We start from the raw sequence: 17,455 nt of genomic DNA, 5'->3' as shown, positions 1-17,455 counted from the left end.
ATGGATGGATGGATGGATGGATGGATGGATGGATGGATGGATGGATGTCTGGCAGACTGACTGGATAGATAGAAAGAAAAACAGATTAGATAGATGGATAGAGAGAAGACAGATGGCTGAGTGGATAGATGGATGGATAGATAGAGCAAAACAGATAGATTAGATGGATAGACAGAAGATGCATGGATGGATAGATAGATAGAATATTTATTAAAAGTCTCTTACTTGGACAGCACCATGAAAGGCACTGAAGAGATAAAGACAAAGCAAAGCAATCCCTGCTCTCAAGAAACTTCAGTTCTTCTATGGGGATAAAACATACAGATAGAAAGGTAGGCATGAAGTAAATTGAGGAGATGGTAAGCCTTAATAATTAGAGAGAATCAAGGAAGTGTTTATGGAGGAAAGATAAAGATTTGGGGAAGTGAAGTTGAGGAGGGAATAGATTCCATCCTTGGGGAAAATTTACCTAAGGACTCAGTATTGGATGATGAAAGGCCAGGATTAGGGAATGGCTAATTGTAAAGTTTGGCTGGAATGTGGAATTCATGAAGGGCAGTGGTGTACATAATACCAGAAAAGCTATGTTCTTAAATGCCAGGCTAAGAGATCTATATTTCGCATTTTATCCTAGAGGCAATAGGGAGCCATTAAAGGTTTTTGAGTAACAGAGTAACATGATCAGACCTATTCCATAGGAAGATTTTTCTCTTTTTTTGCAGGGGGGGGGGTGGAGAGCTAGGTGTGGCAGTTCATTCTAATTACTATCCTATTTTTTTCTTATTTTCTTCTCTTTTGGGGAAACAGGCACAAAATCTGGATAACTTGCTCAAATTCACTTAGCTCATTAGTTAGACAAAACTCACTATTGAAAAAGCCGAAGTTTTTGCATAATTTTCTCACTTGTTTAAATGTATACTGTGATTTGTTTTTACTAATGTAGCTCAGGCTTAAAATTAGTCAGTCAACGAGTATCTATTAAAAACTCACTATGTGCTAGGTACTGTGCTAAGCTCTTGGGATACAATGAAAGACAGAAATAGTCCCTGCCCTCAAGGAGTTGATATTCTAATTAGGATGTCAACATGTGAACAACTAGGCAGATTCAAGATACATGCAGTATAGATGGAAAATAATCTGAGAGGGGAAGCAGCTATCTATTCCTGCCTCTCCCCCACCCTCTCACAATTCCCCAATTATTCTTCCTAACCCTCCCAACTTCGGAATTCAAAGCACATTCCTGTGATTTCCATGTTTAATGGATCTACATAAACTGGGAGGGAGACCTCTAGGGGAATGCCCTGTTCTGTTCTCTTTTTATCAGTGACTTGAATGAAGGCAAAGTGGCACTCACATAAAATTTATGGATGACACAATCAGGTGACAAACAGTTCTCAACAGGTTACAATGGGTGGCTCAACTCTACTAAGATGAAATTTAATAGAGATAAGTCTCAAGTCCTACACTTGGGTTCAGATAAATAATCTGCCTAGGTTGATGGCTGAGTACAGTTTGTTTAAAAGAAGGACTTGTGGGGTAGAGTCAATAAGTTAATAGTGTGTCATGGCAACCAAAAGGCTAGCTCAATCTTAGGGCACATTGAGGAAACTGGAGTATGAAAAAGGAGTATAATAGCAAAGGGACATGATCAGAAATGTTTTGTAGGAAGATTATGAAGAAGACAATCCCGTTTTTGATTTACCCTGGCTAGATACCATCTAGAATATAGTGTTCAGTTCTAGGTAACATGTTTTAGGGAGTATGGTGATAATTTAGAGGATGTTGAGAGAAAGAAAGGTTATCTTTTCTTACAAACTGACAAGGAGATAGGAAGCCATAAAATGTAAGGAGCTGAAGTTATAAGGACTTTAGTTAAGAAAAACAAACACTTTAGCAAAAATTAGAATTATCCCCAAATAAAATGGGCCACCTTAGAAGATACTTGAGTTTTCCATCACTGAATGTCTTTAGATAATATCTATATTACTGTTTTGTCAGGGATGCTGCAATGCAGCTAGCTGGTGCAGTAGATAGAGTGCCAGACCTGGAATCAGGAAGATCAGAGTTAAAATCCACCATCAGACACTTACTAACAGTGTGACCCTGGGCAAGTCACTTAACCCTATTTGCCTCAGTTTCCTCATCTGCAAAATGAATTGGAAAAGGAAATAGCAAATCACTCTAGTATCTTTGCCAAGAAAACCTCAAATGTGGCCATGACAATAATAAAAGAGATGCTATGGAAGGAATTCCTATTTAGGGACAGGATGGAATAGATGATTTCCAAGGTCCTTTTCAACTCAGATTCTGGATAATTCTGAAGATAGACAATCTGGAAAAGAGAAGATTTTTTTTTTGTTTTGTTTTTTTAGGCAATTGGGGTTAAGTGACTTGCCCAGGGTCACACAGCTAGTAAGTGTTCAGTGTTTGGTTGGAGGCCAGATTTGAACTCAGGTCTTCCTGACTCAGGGCCGGTGCTCTATCCACTGTGCTACCTAGCTGCCCCAAAAAGAGAAGATTTAAAGGGAAAATGGTAGACAGGTGACAGTATTGGTGAGATGATCCTGTAGAAGAGGGCTTAGCCTGGTAGAGGAGATCACAGTGCTGGATTTGGAGTCAGAGAGAGCTGGGTTCCAATCCCACCTTTGACACTTGCCCAGCTGTATGATCATGACCAAGCAATTTAACTTCTCTGAACCTCAGGTCTCCTCATCTGTAAAGTAATGGGAGCAGACCAAATGATCCCTTAAGATCCTTCTCAACCATGATCAGAAGAGCAGGATGGTGAAGTGAAAGAGAGCTAGATTTGAAGTCATCTCTTGCTCTTAGGACAAATCCTATGACCCCCTCCTGGCTTCAATTTCCTCATCTTTAAAGTGAGGGCATTGGGCCAGATAACCTTCTGAGGTTTCTTCTGCCCCACTATCTATGATCCTATAATCCTACAATCTATGTGTCAGAGAGATGGATTTTAGCTTGATATAAGGATGAACTTTCTAACAGTTTTTAGCTATTTAGAAGTGGAATGAACCGCCTAGAGAGGGAATGAGGGCCCAATCACTGAAAGGTGTTTAAAGTAGGTGTATTGGGATGTTAGAGAGTAATTTCCTTTTCAATTATGGATTGGTCTAGTCAACCTCTCTGATTTCTTCCAATTCACAATCCATGATTCTTTAATCCAGCGTTCTAGGCACATAGTACTGGGAGCTAGTCACAGATCACCACAGAATATATAGCCAAGATCTTAGTACCATGGACTCCATCCAAGGACCCCCAGAAATGAATTTTTTCTTTCCTGTCTGGAACTTTCAAGAGGGATTCAGGACTTAACACTCCCCCGCCCCCCCACTCCCACATCAATCAGTCTTTCTATCTGCCTGGTAACATATACTGACTTAGAACACAAACATGTTGTACCATCTTCCCAGTTCAGGGCTTCTTTGAACAGCCCCTTCCAGGAGATTGGAAATGTGCAGAGCAGATGTCAGGAGGTGATCCACCGTCTGGTGTTTACGGTGCCTGCTCTCTGTGTCTTGGAATGAGTAAAGGGGTTCTGTCACGACCAAGGGCAACAATGATCCAAGGGGATGTCAATGGTATCTCCTTGGGAATTTGACCACAGTAAAACAAAAAAAACAACAAACAACAAATCCCCCAGCACATGAACACACCAGGGTAGCTATAGTGCTTCTATTACTCAGACCATGGGTTTGACAGCCTTGCCTTCAGCAGCTCGGCAGATAGAAAAATAACAGTTTGTCTAGTGTGTGAGCAAACTAAACTTAACCAACCCCTGCCAAGTGCTTCTCTTTGTCAAGATGTGGAGCTGGAGGGAGGTTATAGAAACACAAGTTAGAGAGAAGGGGGTGGGCAGGGTGGGAAGAGGAAGAGAGAGGAGGAGAGTTTGGAGAAACAGTATGGGAGAGGGGATGTGGCAACTGCCCATGGGCATCCGAAGAATGGGAATGATAAAGGGCAGCGTGTGCTGAGTTAGCCTCAGCACTGGCACTAGCGAGCTAGATTCTCTCTTAGGGAGAGACATACTTTTTCAGACACAAAACGTTTTCAGTAGAGGACCCTTCCCCTGCCATCACTCGAGCCCCTTCTTTAAGTGAATCAGAGTCACTCATTTGCTTGGTTGAACTGCTTTAAACCAGGCAGCACATGAAAACCATTTTTGACCCCTGTGCCCACCAAAAGAAGTGAATTAACTCAACTGAATTGTGATTCAATCTGTCAAGTCACAGTATTACAGAATGCTGTAGCTGGAAAGGGACCTTAGAGATCAGTAAACCCAATACCCTCTTTTGATAGAGAAGAAGAACAATAAGTGAGGTGATTTGCCTGAGGTCCCACAGCAGAATCCAGAAGCTCATATGGGCAACTTTGTGCCTGCAGCTCTGACCTGCTGTCAGTACGATTGCATTTTAGGGTGTGGTACCATTGTCCTTGCTTTATAGGAGAGGACAAAGAAAATGGAATCTGATCAGTCACCTAGCAAAATCAGTGCCTATATACAGGTGAGTCCACTGATGCATATTTCCTAAATGCCCTGAAGACTGAGGCAGCATCTCTAGCTGTGAGACCTTGGGCAATTCATTTACCCATCTGGACCTCGGTTTCCTTATTTCCAAATTGAGAAAGTCAAGCCAGATGACCTCTCACGTTCCTTCCAGCTCTAATAACCTATGATTCTAGGATCTGAGGGCTTCATGAAGCAATTTCAGTCAAGTAACTAGGAAGGAAACCGAGTGGAGGAGGCTTTTAGGAGAGGGTTCTGGGGCAACGAGAGCCCACCAACCATTTAGAGAGTTTGTCAGGAGAGGGGTATGATTGAGGGAGAAAGGAGGACAAGAGGGCTAAGAATGTTTCTTAAAGAGGGAAGAAAGTCAGGAATTCTTGAAAGATGCTGACAAGTATGGGGGTGGGGAGGGGAGAACCTTTTTTCACTCTGATGAGGATGGAAGGAATTCCCTCTGAATGAGAGGGGGTCAGATTTGATCAACTAATTGAAATCAACTGAAATTGCAAACCGGGAAGGAGAGAGAGAGCCTGCGGTTGAAAACTTGGGAGCAAGTGGAAAAAATGGGGAGAAGGGATAAAGGTGGAGATGGAAGGACCCCTGGAAAGGTCTTGCCTAAAAAGAATCAGATTCAGAATCCCCCTGGGGGTTCAGGCCTAAAGATGCATTTGGGCACCAGCTTCTCTTCTAGACCCCACCGCGCTCCCCGAGTTGCCAGCATCCCTATGAGGTGGGCTGGACTGGAGTCAGCGGCCTATTGCAGCTCTGCCACCTACTGGACAGCCAAAGAGACGCAGGCATCACTGGATGCACCGGCAGATAGATCCATTACAGAAACGATTTAGAAAAATCAAGCCAGGCCTGCAGTAGTCTCCTCCATACCCTAAAAGCTCCCCATGGTGGCTAGCCCTTCCAAGCAGCTCCTCACTGGTTCTTAGCAGGTACAGATGCATTTGAGAGAAAGAAACATGACACACGATGGAAACCAGAGGATCTGAAAAGACTTCCCCCTTCCTTCCTGTCTTCTGGTGGGGAATGCAGAGGGTACAGATGTGAGGGTCAAGGTTGTGCAAACACATCACAGAGGGGAAGAAAAAAACAGAGACGTATAGCAGATGAGGTTTTCATAGATTTAGGGCCGGAAGGGCCCTCAGGGGTCACCTTGTCCAATCTCCTCATTTTTAAACAGATGGTAACAGAGGAGGTTAAGTGATTTCCAAAGGGCACGTAAATCCTAAGCAGGAGAGCCAGGGGTTGAACTCCAAGGCCCAGAATCTAAATCCAGGGCTCTTTCCACAGGACCACACTGCCTCCTTGGCTTTCAGACCCAAAGATAAAAAGGAAGAAAGAACAGAGAGAGAAGGAAGAAAAGAAAAAAAACTCTTGTCATGTGTCCAACATCCCAACGTGAAAATTGTCATGGGATGTCCTGCCCTTTCCCTCTCCATTGTTCCTGAGGAGTCTAGAACTTGGAGGGGGATCATGCACCTGGGGGTCCCTGGTTCCGTTATCAGGCGGTCAAATTGACCTTTCTGTGCTCTGGTTTCCTTCACTCCTGAGCTGAGAGGTAGCCACGTGAATTTAGTCATGGACCTGCCAAGGCTTTTGCCAGCCATTCCAAAAGCTCCCAGAGGCAGGAGAGGCCAACTCCCAAGCCACGATTTGAGTACGAGGGAGGGGCACTCTCCGGGAATGGCGGACGAGGTTGGGATGGCAGGAAATAGGCCTGCGCGTCACCAGTCTGGCTTGTGCCGGGCAGTGGAAAGCCAGCCACTAGTATGGGGAATGGACTGCTCACCTTGCTTTGTCTGTGGCTGTGACCTTATGTCAAAACCACTCTGGATTGAGTTTCATTGACCCACTTACCTCAGGTTTTTAGAGGAAAGCGATAGCAGCATTTCCCAGGAGTGGCAGATCCCTGGGTCTCACTGTGACCTCTTCCTTTGCTTGTTTTCCCTACCCTCACCTTCCTCTCTTTCCCCTCCCACGCTCCGAATTTTCTCCCTCGTCTCCTCTCTTGTCCCCACCTAAGAGTCTAGGCCAGGAGGAGGAGGGAGAGAAGCAGGGACTCTTTCAGCTCTCCTCAATGTCTGCCAATTGAAAGGGAACCTCAAATCATCGAGGAGGCCGTTACTTCCTTGAATATTTAAACACTTTTGGTCATTATTATTATTATTGTTGTTGTTACCACTTTATAGGCTTAGGTACTGAATCTATGATTTTATCGCTGTAGGGAACTCGCAGATGAAGAAATTCCCTTCACTAGTGCATAGTGCACCTTAGGGTCACCTAGAATACTGAGACAATCACACAGCCAGTCTGTAACGAAGGTCTTCTGGGCTCCAAGGCCAGTTCTTTAGCCCCCACAGAAAACCATCTTCCATTATTAGCTTATATTTTTAAAATGTATTTTAATATTTATACGGATTTTCAGGTTTCAAAATTCCCTTCGCCAATGCAAATTAGCATCTGTTTCCTACCTTACAGTCTTTGAGATTTCCTTGGGGAGCACTATAACCTGTTCATCATTACCCAGATAGTATGTGTCAGAGGTAGGATTTGAATCCAGATCAGCCTTCTATCCATTATACCACATTACTTCTTTATTACTTTTTTTTTTGAGGCAATCAGTGTTAAGTGACTTGCCCAGGGTCACACAGCTAATAAGTGTCCTCCTGACTCCAAGGCCAGCACTCTATCCATTGTGCCACCCTGCTGCCCCTTACATTTGAATTCTACTATAATCTGTAGCACAGGCTCCAGAGCTTACTCTCAGGCCCAATTCTCACTAGCACATTGGTTCTCAGCGAGCAAATATTACTTCTCCCTTCAGGCGGCGGTCAAAAACCTGCCACATGGGAACCACAACACTCCTGCATGTTACCTAATCCCAATTAAAATGTAACTGGGAAATATTTAACAAAATAAATAAAAATACAATAACATATAGATAATATTACATTTTAAAAATAAGGCAATATGTGGCCCGTAGAGATCCTTATGTATGAGGCCTCCATTTCTATTTGAGTTTAACATCAGTGTTTTAGAGGGCCTTGGGGGAGGGGAGGTTTTCTGTTTTGATCATGAGCCTCCGCTGGTGTGTTTACCCCAGGTGATTTTCAGGTGATATCAATTAGGCAGCTAGACTTAATTAACTTTTAGAAATGGGTGTTTACTAACGGTATGGGAAGGTGGTATAGGTTGAACAGTTGGTAGAAAACATCTCCTACCCCCAAAAGCCTGGGGTATACTCTCCCACAAGTACATAAGATTCAAGGGAAAATGGGCTCGTGTTTAGTGCACATGTGTGCAAAGGAGCAAGTCCTTTTCTCACCTTTGTGGGGCTTTTGTGAAGTTTCCCTTAGGCATGATATAGAATGCTAGGATCCTTCTAGGGTTCTGATGCCACCTTTCCTCAGGGTGTTTCCATGTAGTCTGTAGAGATTCAAAGAAATACCAGGTTCCATAGAAGGCACCCTTCACCCTAGCCAGATGTCACTTACTTCTCTCACTCAAATCAGGAAAACATAGATGGCTCAGTACAGTCTATCTCTGCTCTTTGCAAAACAGATCTAAACAATGGTAGGCCTATAGCATCATCCTTGCACACAAAGGAGAGCCACACATTAAGGTCAATGCTAAATATTAAAGGTAATATTAATATACATATATGTATCTCAAAATAATGTTTCCAGTAAAATCTGAAAACTGAAATGGACATTAGAGATGATACAGTTTCAAAAATTCAGAGTTGGAAGGGACCTGAGTGGTCATTTAGACTAATATAGTCCGTGTTTGAACAAGGATGGTATGAGAAGGTAGGAGGTGGTATTATTGGGTGATACACCAGGTCAAGCAGTTGTCTAGAATCCACTTGAAGATTTCTGGTCAGGAAGAACCCACTACCTCCCTGGGTGGCCAATTCTAGACAGATTTTAGACATTGAATTCTTAAGATTTTTTTTTCTTCTATCTAGACAAAATCTGCCTATGCAATTTCCACCCATCATTCTAAGTCCTGACCTCTGGAGTCAAGGAGAGTAAGACTCATTCCTCTTTCACACAATAACCCTTCAAAAATCTGAAACAATGATTATCCCCCTCTCCCTGTAAAACAAAACAGAGCAAACAAAAAAAAAAACCTTAAATCTCCTCTTCTCCTGAGTAAACATCCTCATTTCCTTTATAAGACCTCTCCTATGCTGTCCCCTACCATCCTGGTTTGAATGAGCTCCATTTTATCAATGTCTGTTGGACTCTAGTGTTGTACAACTTGAAAGAGAAGTAGCTATGCACCAAAGTGAAGAGAGATGACACCTGCCACAGTGGTGAATTTCCTGCCTCTCCCCCCTCCCTGGGCTCTAAGAGACAACCAGGACATTTTCCTGATGCTGATAATTGGTGGAGTAGATGATATGGAAGATGGTCCCTGGGTGTTTGTAATGAAGTGTATTGAGTGTATTGTAAGTGGAGTTTGAGTGCTCAAAAAATGGAGATGATACGTTAGCAGAAAGAGTGATTAGAAAGTTAAGCAGAATTCTGAGTAAACATATTTTGTATGGTCTGAGTCTGTGTGCGTGTGTGTGTGTGTGTGTGTGTGTGTGTGTGTGTAGGAGCCGATCAGGTTTGTGTCCTTGGGCAATTTGTGGGGGCAAATTCTCAGAGGGTTAAGGTTACCCACTTGTCTGCACCAACACTCAGAAAGTGTGGGAATGATGGAGAAATAAAGGTATCCATATAGGCAAGAGCTCAAAGACTACTTCTATCTCTGAGAATAAGGGTATGCTGGGAATGTGTGGGGCTTTATCCCTAATGAATTTTATTTTGTTAGAGTCATCCCCTAATACTACCCTGTTGAGACCTCTTTGTATCTCAAATCTGCTATCCAACATATTGGCCATTCCTGCCAGCTATTCCTTTATAGTCATTGATAAATATATTGAACAGCATAGGTCCCAGGACATATTTCTGGGATACTTCACTAGAGACTCCCTTCCGCACTAAAGAAATTGTCAATCAGTTAGTCAATAAATATTTATTAAATGTCTGATATGTTCCAGGCACTTTGATAAGTACTGGGGATACAAAAAATGGCAAAGGACAATCCTTGCCTTCAAAGAGCTCACAATCTAATGATTGTTAAGGCCTATCCTTTGAGTCTAATCATTCAGTCAGTTCCTCATATGCCTTGTCTACTCTTGCCTGTCCTACGTTTGTATCTCCTGTCCACCAGGTAACGTGAGAGACCTTGTCAAGTGCTTTGTTGAAATTCAAGAATACTAAGGCTATGACATTTCTGTGACCTACAAGTTTAGTAACCTGGTCAAGAAAGGGAATGAAGTTAGTATGAGATGGTTTGTTCCTAATGAAACGATGCTTGCTCTTGTTGATTGTATAGTTTCCCCTCCTAACCAAATGCTTCTAGATCATCCCTTTAATAGCATATTTTAGAAGGCTGCCAAAAATTGGAAATGTTCACTAACGTATAATGTGGAGACTCATCTTTGGCCACTTCTATTGCTGGAGCAATTCTCATTCTTTGTGATCTTCCAAAGACCATTGATGATGGCTTGATAATTCAATGTCAGGTCTTTTAGCAATCCAGTAGGTAGTTTGGACCTAGTGACTTGAATTCATTTAGGACAGCACCATACTCTTTAACCATCACTTTTATACTTCTCTTTCAACTTTGATAAACATTTGCATCCTTTCCTTCCCAATATGATGATCATTCTCCTTGGCAGAAGAAACAGAAGCAAAATAAAAGTTGTGTATTTCTGCCTTCTTTCAGTCATCTGTTAGCATTATCTCACCTACTCTTAGTGCCAACTCTATCTCTTCTGTGAACTTCTTATTTCCATCATAGCTTTTAAGTCTTATTTTTCAGTCTTTATCATTCATCCCCAGCCTCAGCTTAAAACTTTTAAAAACTCTCATTTTGACAGTTAAATCTGGAGAGAAGGCTGAAGTTGCTTCTTTTTTTTTTTTTTTGAAGAAATGACTGTCATATAACAACGAAAGGCATTGATAATATGCATTTGCAAAGCTCTCCCTTTTCTTCCTGATTGGAATTGTTTGTCTTCAGAATCTCATTCTTTAGAGTTTCTTGTCTCTCTTCTTCTGTTAATGTTAATTTAAGCTAAGGGTTCTTACCTATCCTTTCTTGGAAATGTATTGTCTTCAAATCTAGTGTGGTCATCAGACTATAATATATCTTCCAGCCCCTCTATCCTAAAATCTAAAATCGAGTGGTCACTTCCTCTCATGGTTCCCGTAATTCCTACTACAGCAATCACTGCCTCACAAGTCAGGATCTGATCTGGAATGGAAGTTCCCCCTGGTTGTTTCTTCCACCTTTTGATGAATCCTGTTCCTAATCCTGTTTTACAAAAGGGGAACATGAGGCCCACGAGGGTCAAGTGATTTGACATTAGCTCAGGAGTGTGTTGAAGTCAGCTCCAACTCATTCCTAAGAGCTGGAAAATCAGTAAATGCTACAAATCAGGATTTGGTTTAGTGTTTTGTTGATTTCTAGACTTAAGAAAGTGATGGAGAGAATGTTAATAATACTGATTAAACTTAAAAGTGAGATATGAGTACATTTTTTTTCTAAAGAGATGATTATTAAACATTTACCAGCACACTCCCTGTATAGGTCATATAGTAAGACGGAGACCAAGTCATGAAAAATTATCAGATTTCTTGTTTGAACTGTTGCAGATAAAGTGAGCAGAGCCATTAGGATAATTTACACAATGACCACAATAACATAAAGGAAAATGATATTGAAAGACATCCAAACTCAGATTAATGCTACTACCAATTATTTGCAGCTGATTGACAATGAAGTATAGCCCAACTTCATGGCAGAAAGGTGGTAGACTATAGGTGCAGAATGAGGCATACAGTATCTCACTTTGCCAGTGTGTTAATTTATTTGGTTTAATTATATGTCTTTGTTATCAAAGAATTCTATTGGGGAAGGGGGAGAAGGGAGAAATTGAGAATTAACAGTAATGTAAAAGAAAAGGAACATCAGTAAAAAGTCATTTTAAGTGTCTATCTTCTGATACCATCTCAGGGCTCCATATTTCCTGATCCCAAGGGGAGCAACTCCTCTCAGAGCCTTACACTAGCTTTGGTTTCAGTGCCAAAGGAAAGGGGGGACAAAAGGAAGAATAAACAATGTTTTCTAGTGAATAGAAAAAAATTATTTAGGAGACTGAAGGACAAGATTATTTCTAATTATCTGACAACTTTATTTATGTACTGTCTGTAATAAAAATGCTCCAAATTCTTTGCCATTCACTGGAGGCTACAGAAATAATTATTTGCTTAGAAACCTAGGAGGAAATTAAGTGATAGGAGACAATTCTGTTCCAGGCTTTTCTCTTTTTCTCTTCCTTTCACTGGTTAAACATAACCAACATATATATACTTGGTGTCCTGTTGGGTAAGGCTGGAACAAAGAGGCGTTTTCCTTTAACAGTTTTCTATGGCCCACCTTGAGAGCTTTGGTAATAAGCAGTTCTGTCTAGTCGGCAAAGCTTGAATTCTATGATTTTTTAGTAGCTCAGGGACAAAACAGATTGTGAACAGATTGTGCTGTCATCTAGAAGATCTGAAGCAGGGATTCTTCATCTTTTTTTTGTGTCATGGACCCCTTAGAAGTCTGGGGAGGTCTATGGACCCGTTCTCAGAATCATATAAAATGCCTAGAATTACAAAGGAAAAATAATTATCTTGAAATGGTTACCAAAATTAAAAAAAAAAAGTTCATGGACCCAGGTTAAGGACCCTTGATATAACCTGGGGTCTGTGAACTTTTTAAAACATTTTTTGTAGAGCTTGAAGGGATTCATAAAGTCTTTGGGATTAAAAAAAGTCATGGGTGATATAGATGTGGAGCTGGATGGAATCTCAGAGGACATTTAGCTTAATCCCACATCCCACCTTTTATAGATGAGAAAACTAGGGCCTATAAAGTGACTCATGAGAATTCTCACAGTAGTGAGAACCAGGATTTAAACCCACTGTTATTTTACAATTACAAACTGCCTCTCCTAGTCTGATCCCATTTTATAGGTAAGGAAACTGAGTCCTAGAAAAAAAGAACACAAGGGGAAGCTTAACAGAGTGAAGTCTTTGGTTTCCAAAACCAGTGCTGTTTCTACTAAATTACAGCTTTCCTGTGTCAAGCCAAGAAAGAAATTAGGCCTAGGAAATCTTTTCTATCTTCACCTGATAGGTGGAAACTTTTATTAAAGAGATATGATTTAGCCTCGGCACTCTGCTCCCTAAACTCTCTCTCTTCTACACCCAGGATGTCTCCCATTCAGGCAAACATTAGTAAGAGTCAAGAAAGGGGGAGGGGAAGAGCTATTGCTCTCAGGTGTTGGGCATTGGGATAAAGATGATAGGAACACCAAACAGCCCATGGAAAAGCACTGAACTGAGAGTTGGGAGAAGTGATCATAACTGACTGACTTAGCGTATGACCTCGGGTGAGTTGCTTGGACATATGAGGATTTGGGGAACTTTGGGCCTCCATGGCCCTGTAGGTCAAAACAAAACGCTGGACTGGGTGATCTCCAAGGTCTTTGCTGGCACTGTCTAGGATCCCAAAGTGAAAACCTCTTCTTGACCATAGGCTCTGACAACGGACGTCCTACACTAGCAAGAACATGGGAGGGCAAAGGTAGGGGTCAAAGGCCTAGTTGTTTTTGTTCCATCATTTTTCAGTCATGTCCAACTATTCATGACCCCATTTGGGGTTTTCTTTGCAAAGAAACTAGAGTAGTTTGCTATTTCTTTCTCCACCTCATTTTATAGAGGAGGAAAATAAAGCAAATAGGGTTAAGTGACTTGCCCAGGATCACACAGCTAGTAAGTCTGAGGCCATATTTGAACTCAGAAAGATGAGTCTTCCTGACTCCAAGCAGGGCCAGAGAGTGGATTTTGTTTTAATCCTATGGACTTTGATTTGGGGATGTTGTGAGAGGAGAGAGATGGACTATAGGTAGATACATATACATTACGAAGGAGAGAAATTTTGGAGAGAATTTTCATTCAAAAGCAACACAGAACCAGAGTCAGCCCTGGGCAAAATTGTCCAACAGGCAAAGCTTATCCAACAATTTCTACCACCTCTTTCTTCAGTCTTTTTTTCCTATTGATATTCTTTTACTATCCCCATCCTCCACTGCCCACTTTATCTCACTAACTTCAACTAACATTATGTACAGGATAGCATAGTAGAGTGTTTGGAGCAAGGAACATCTGGCTTCAGATGAGCCTCTGACACTGGCCTGTTACCCTGGGTGTAAACCTCTATGTGCTTTAGGCACTGTCCTGGGACCTCTACATCAGGAGTTCTTAACATTGGGTCCACAAACTTAAACAAAAACCGAATACCTATTTTGATAATTATACTTCAATGTTATTGATTTCCTTTGTATTCCTATGTATTTCATTTTATACATTTAAAAATATTATTTTGAGAAGGGGTTTGTAGACTTTCTCAAACTTTTTAAGGGGTCCATAATAAAAAGGAAGTTAAGAATCCATTTTCTAAGTTATAGGTAATTGGCAGAGGGAATTCTTGTACTAGGAGTGACCTGTGCTAATAAGATCACAAATCTTTGGAGTATTCCCATAGCATGGGCAGAATACTATGCTAAGCAATAGGGAAGGTTTTTTTTTTTTTTTGACCGGTCAACAAACATTGAATAAACACCTGTAGTATGCAAACACTATACTGGATGCCAGGAATATAAAGGAACAGAAAATGAAACTCTGACTTCCCTCAAGAAACTTACATTCTAATAGGCATTTTCTCTGGTTGGCATGACTCTCTCCTGGCATGCAAGAATCATTCTAATTCACACTAGAATTTTAATGACAATGTAGCATTCCTAGAAGTAGCCTTTGAGGAGAGGCAGTGCTTAACCCCTTGCCCAACTTCATCACATACACCTTATCACCTACTTACAAAGACTGCTGCAAAGACCTCTAATGGGTCTTCCCATCTCTACCGTCTCTTAGCTCTACTTTGTTAATTAGTTTTTAATCTTCCTGATGCAAAGATCTGGTCTGGTTGCTCCAATTGCTCAAAAACCTATCCCACAAATCACACAGAACTTTGTTTTGAGACTCCTTGATGATTTATCATAAAATAACATCACCATGATCTGAATTTGTGTCCTATCCTCCTAGACTCTAATGTCTATGAGGGCAAAGACAATCAATGTCGTATCTAAACTTTGCATCTTCCTCGGCAAGTACTCTATACATAGAAAGCATTTAAATGTTGAACACAAACATGAATGAGTGAATGGACCCAAAAGAAATGACTCCCTAATGGTTGAATTTCTCCTGTCATGCAAGAATCATTCTAAGTCACACTGGTTTCTGGTTGGGAGGAACATTTGGGGGGCAGACTAGTCTTCTTATAACCCTTCAAATCGTACCATGAAGGTGACTGTCTGCTCTGCCTCCATGTAAAAACATTCCCATTTATTGTTTTGGCTGCTGGGTATAACAGTGGGAGAACTATCCTATCCTGAAATTGAGTGAACCTTTTGGGGGCCTCTAGGAACAAAAAGAAGGGTAGCTGAAGAGGCTATATCATTTTCTTTCATTTCTCTCATGTCTGTCTAGCTTCCACCTAAGCAGTCTGTCAAATTGGGTCTTTTGATAGTAAATGGAGGTGGCAGCCTGGTTTAGTGACTTGAATTGGGCACTGAGAATTGGAACATCTGGCTTCCACTCCCACAACTCCACCAAAACTACAATTGATGGTCTCCAGTGACCTCCTACCTGCCAAATCCAATGGCTTTTTCCTTAGTCCTTACTTTCCTTTTGACAACTCTAAAGCATTTGACATTATTAGCCAACTCCTCCTTTTAAAAAATCATATAAACTTCTATGACACTGTATTTTCCTGGTTTTCTTCCACTTTTCACTGTTCTTTTCCCTGTCCCTTTCTTCTTGTTTTCTCCTGCATTTAGACATTTTCCAAGACTAAATCCTTAACCCTTTTTATAAACACTATTGCCCTTCATGAATAAATCCTGTCTCATCACTTCAACTATATCACTTTTTATGTCAATGATACTTCATTCTATATTATATATTTTCAACTAAGCTCCAGTTCCATACCTTCAGCTACAAACAGAATATCTTCAATTGGAAGTCATGTATAAAACTCAACATGACTCAAACAGACCTCTCCTCCCTTTCCCAATTTTATTATTTATATCAGTGGAAACTTTACTCTGGAACTCACCTAGTTTCAAAGTCTCACAACCATCTTTTAATCTTTACCCTTCTACACAGAATCACAAGTTCTAGTAAGTCATCCTTGGCAATGTTTCTTGAATTGTCCTTTGCCTCTCTACTCCTGTAGTAACTGCCCTAGTCCCATTCAGTGAAACTGGATACACATTTATTAATACTGTGCTAACTGGGGCAGCTAGGTGGCACAGCTGATAGAGCACTGGCCCTAAAGTCAGAAGGACCTGAGTTCAAATCCGGCCTCAGACCAAACACTTGACACTTACTAGCTGTGTGACCCTGGGCAAGTCACTTTAACCCAAATTGCCTAACCAAAAAAAAAAAAAAAAAGATAAAAGTCCAAGGTGACCTATCCTGCAAACCTCATAACCATAAAAAAAAAAAAGCAGGGGACAGCTAGGTGGCACAGTGGGTAGAGCACTGGCCCCGGATTCAGGAGGACCTGAGTTCAAATCCAGCCTCAGACATATAACACTTACTAGCTGTGTGACCCTGGGCAAGCCACTTAACCCCATTGCCTAGCCAAAAAAAAAAATACTGTGCTAACTACTGTGTCAATCAAGCATTTATTAAGTGCCCACTGTGTGCCAGGCACAAAGTTTAATTCCTGCTCTTGTGGAAGTTCCAATTTAGTAGATGGATAAAACACATAGATAAACATAATAAATAATAATATGTAAGTATGTCAGAGGAGTGCAAAACAAACTGCTATGTGAAGTTTGGAGGGGAAAACAGAGGAGAGGCTGCTATTATCAGCAGTTAGAGTCAGGTAAGGCTTTATGGAGGAAATGACATTTGATTTTGACTTTAAAAGATGTGGAGGAACTGAAAAGATGAGAAGGCATAGGAGACAGCTTGAAAAAAGATCCAAAGGCAGAAAAGCAAAAGGGATGTTCCAGAGACAGAGAATAGTCCAGTTTAGCTAAAGCATATGTGGATAGACATAGATAGAACATTTATTAAATGCCAACCATGTGCCAAGCACTGTACTAAACTGTGGGAATATGCTGAGTTTCTCAAAGGTCTTCATGAAGTTTTATGCTTTAATAAAACTGCACTAAGATTTTTGGGACACCATGTAGAAAGAAGGGTAGACAGTTCTTTCCCTCAAGAAGCTTATGTGTTAGACAACACATGAAAGGAAACTGGGAAAGGGGGAAGAGAACACACATGTGGCAGAAGGTGCTGTGGAGACCTAGTTAAGGATGTAAGATAAGGCAAACTCTTATTTAACAAATCCAGGGTAGGAGTGGGGATGGGGATCTGGTACAAGGTTAATGAAGATGATGGCTAGAGTGCAGGAGGTATGAGGTGGAGAAGGCTGGGAAGAGAGCGAGTAGCAGGTCGGGAAAATGGAATGGTTTCAGATTGTGGGGGAATCTGAATGACAGGCAAATGAGTTTGAACTCTATTCAAATAGGCACTAGGAAGTCACTGGAAGATTTTAGGCACAAAAGTAGCATGGCCAGATTCATGGGTAAGAAAGATTTGTGTGGAAGAGATGGAGAAAGACTAGAAGTGAGGAATTCCATTAGGAGTCCTTACCATCATCCAGATGGATCATAATGGGGATCTGTACCAGGGTGATGGTAGTGGTGATAGAAAGGAGATAATGGAGGTGAGAAATATTGCAAAGAAC

The 17,455-nt window shown here is 41.2% G+C and overlaps 1 protein-coding gene across 1 annotated transcript in view; it reads left to right on the top strand.

Annotated features, from left to right (window-relative positions):
* PLXNA4 (plexin A4) overlaps positions 1 to 17,455 on the top strand; it is a 627,680-nt gene that overhangs the window by 366,960 nt on the left and 243,265 nt on the right. The gene's annotated exons all lie outside the window — the stretch shown is intronic.

This window comes from Vombatus ursinus, unplaced genomic scaffold, assembly GCF_900497805.2.
Source record: "Vombatus ursinus unplaced genomic scaffold, bare-nosed wombat genome assembly UNPS02014870.1, whole genome shotgun sequence".
Lineage (NCBI taxonomy): Eukaryota > Metazoa > Chordata > Mammalia > Diprotodontia > Vombatidae > Vombatus > Vombatus ursinus.
Note: the sequence above shows the minus strand (reverse complement) of the source record. Positions and strands in the feature narration are given on the sequence as shown.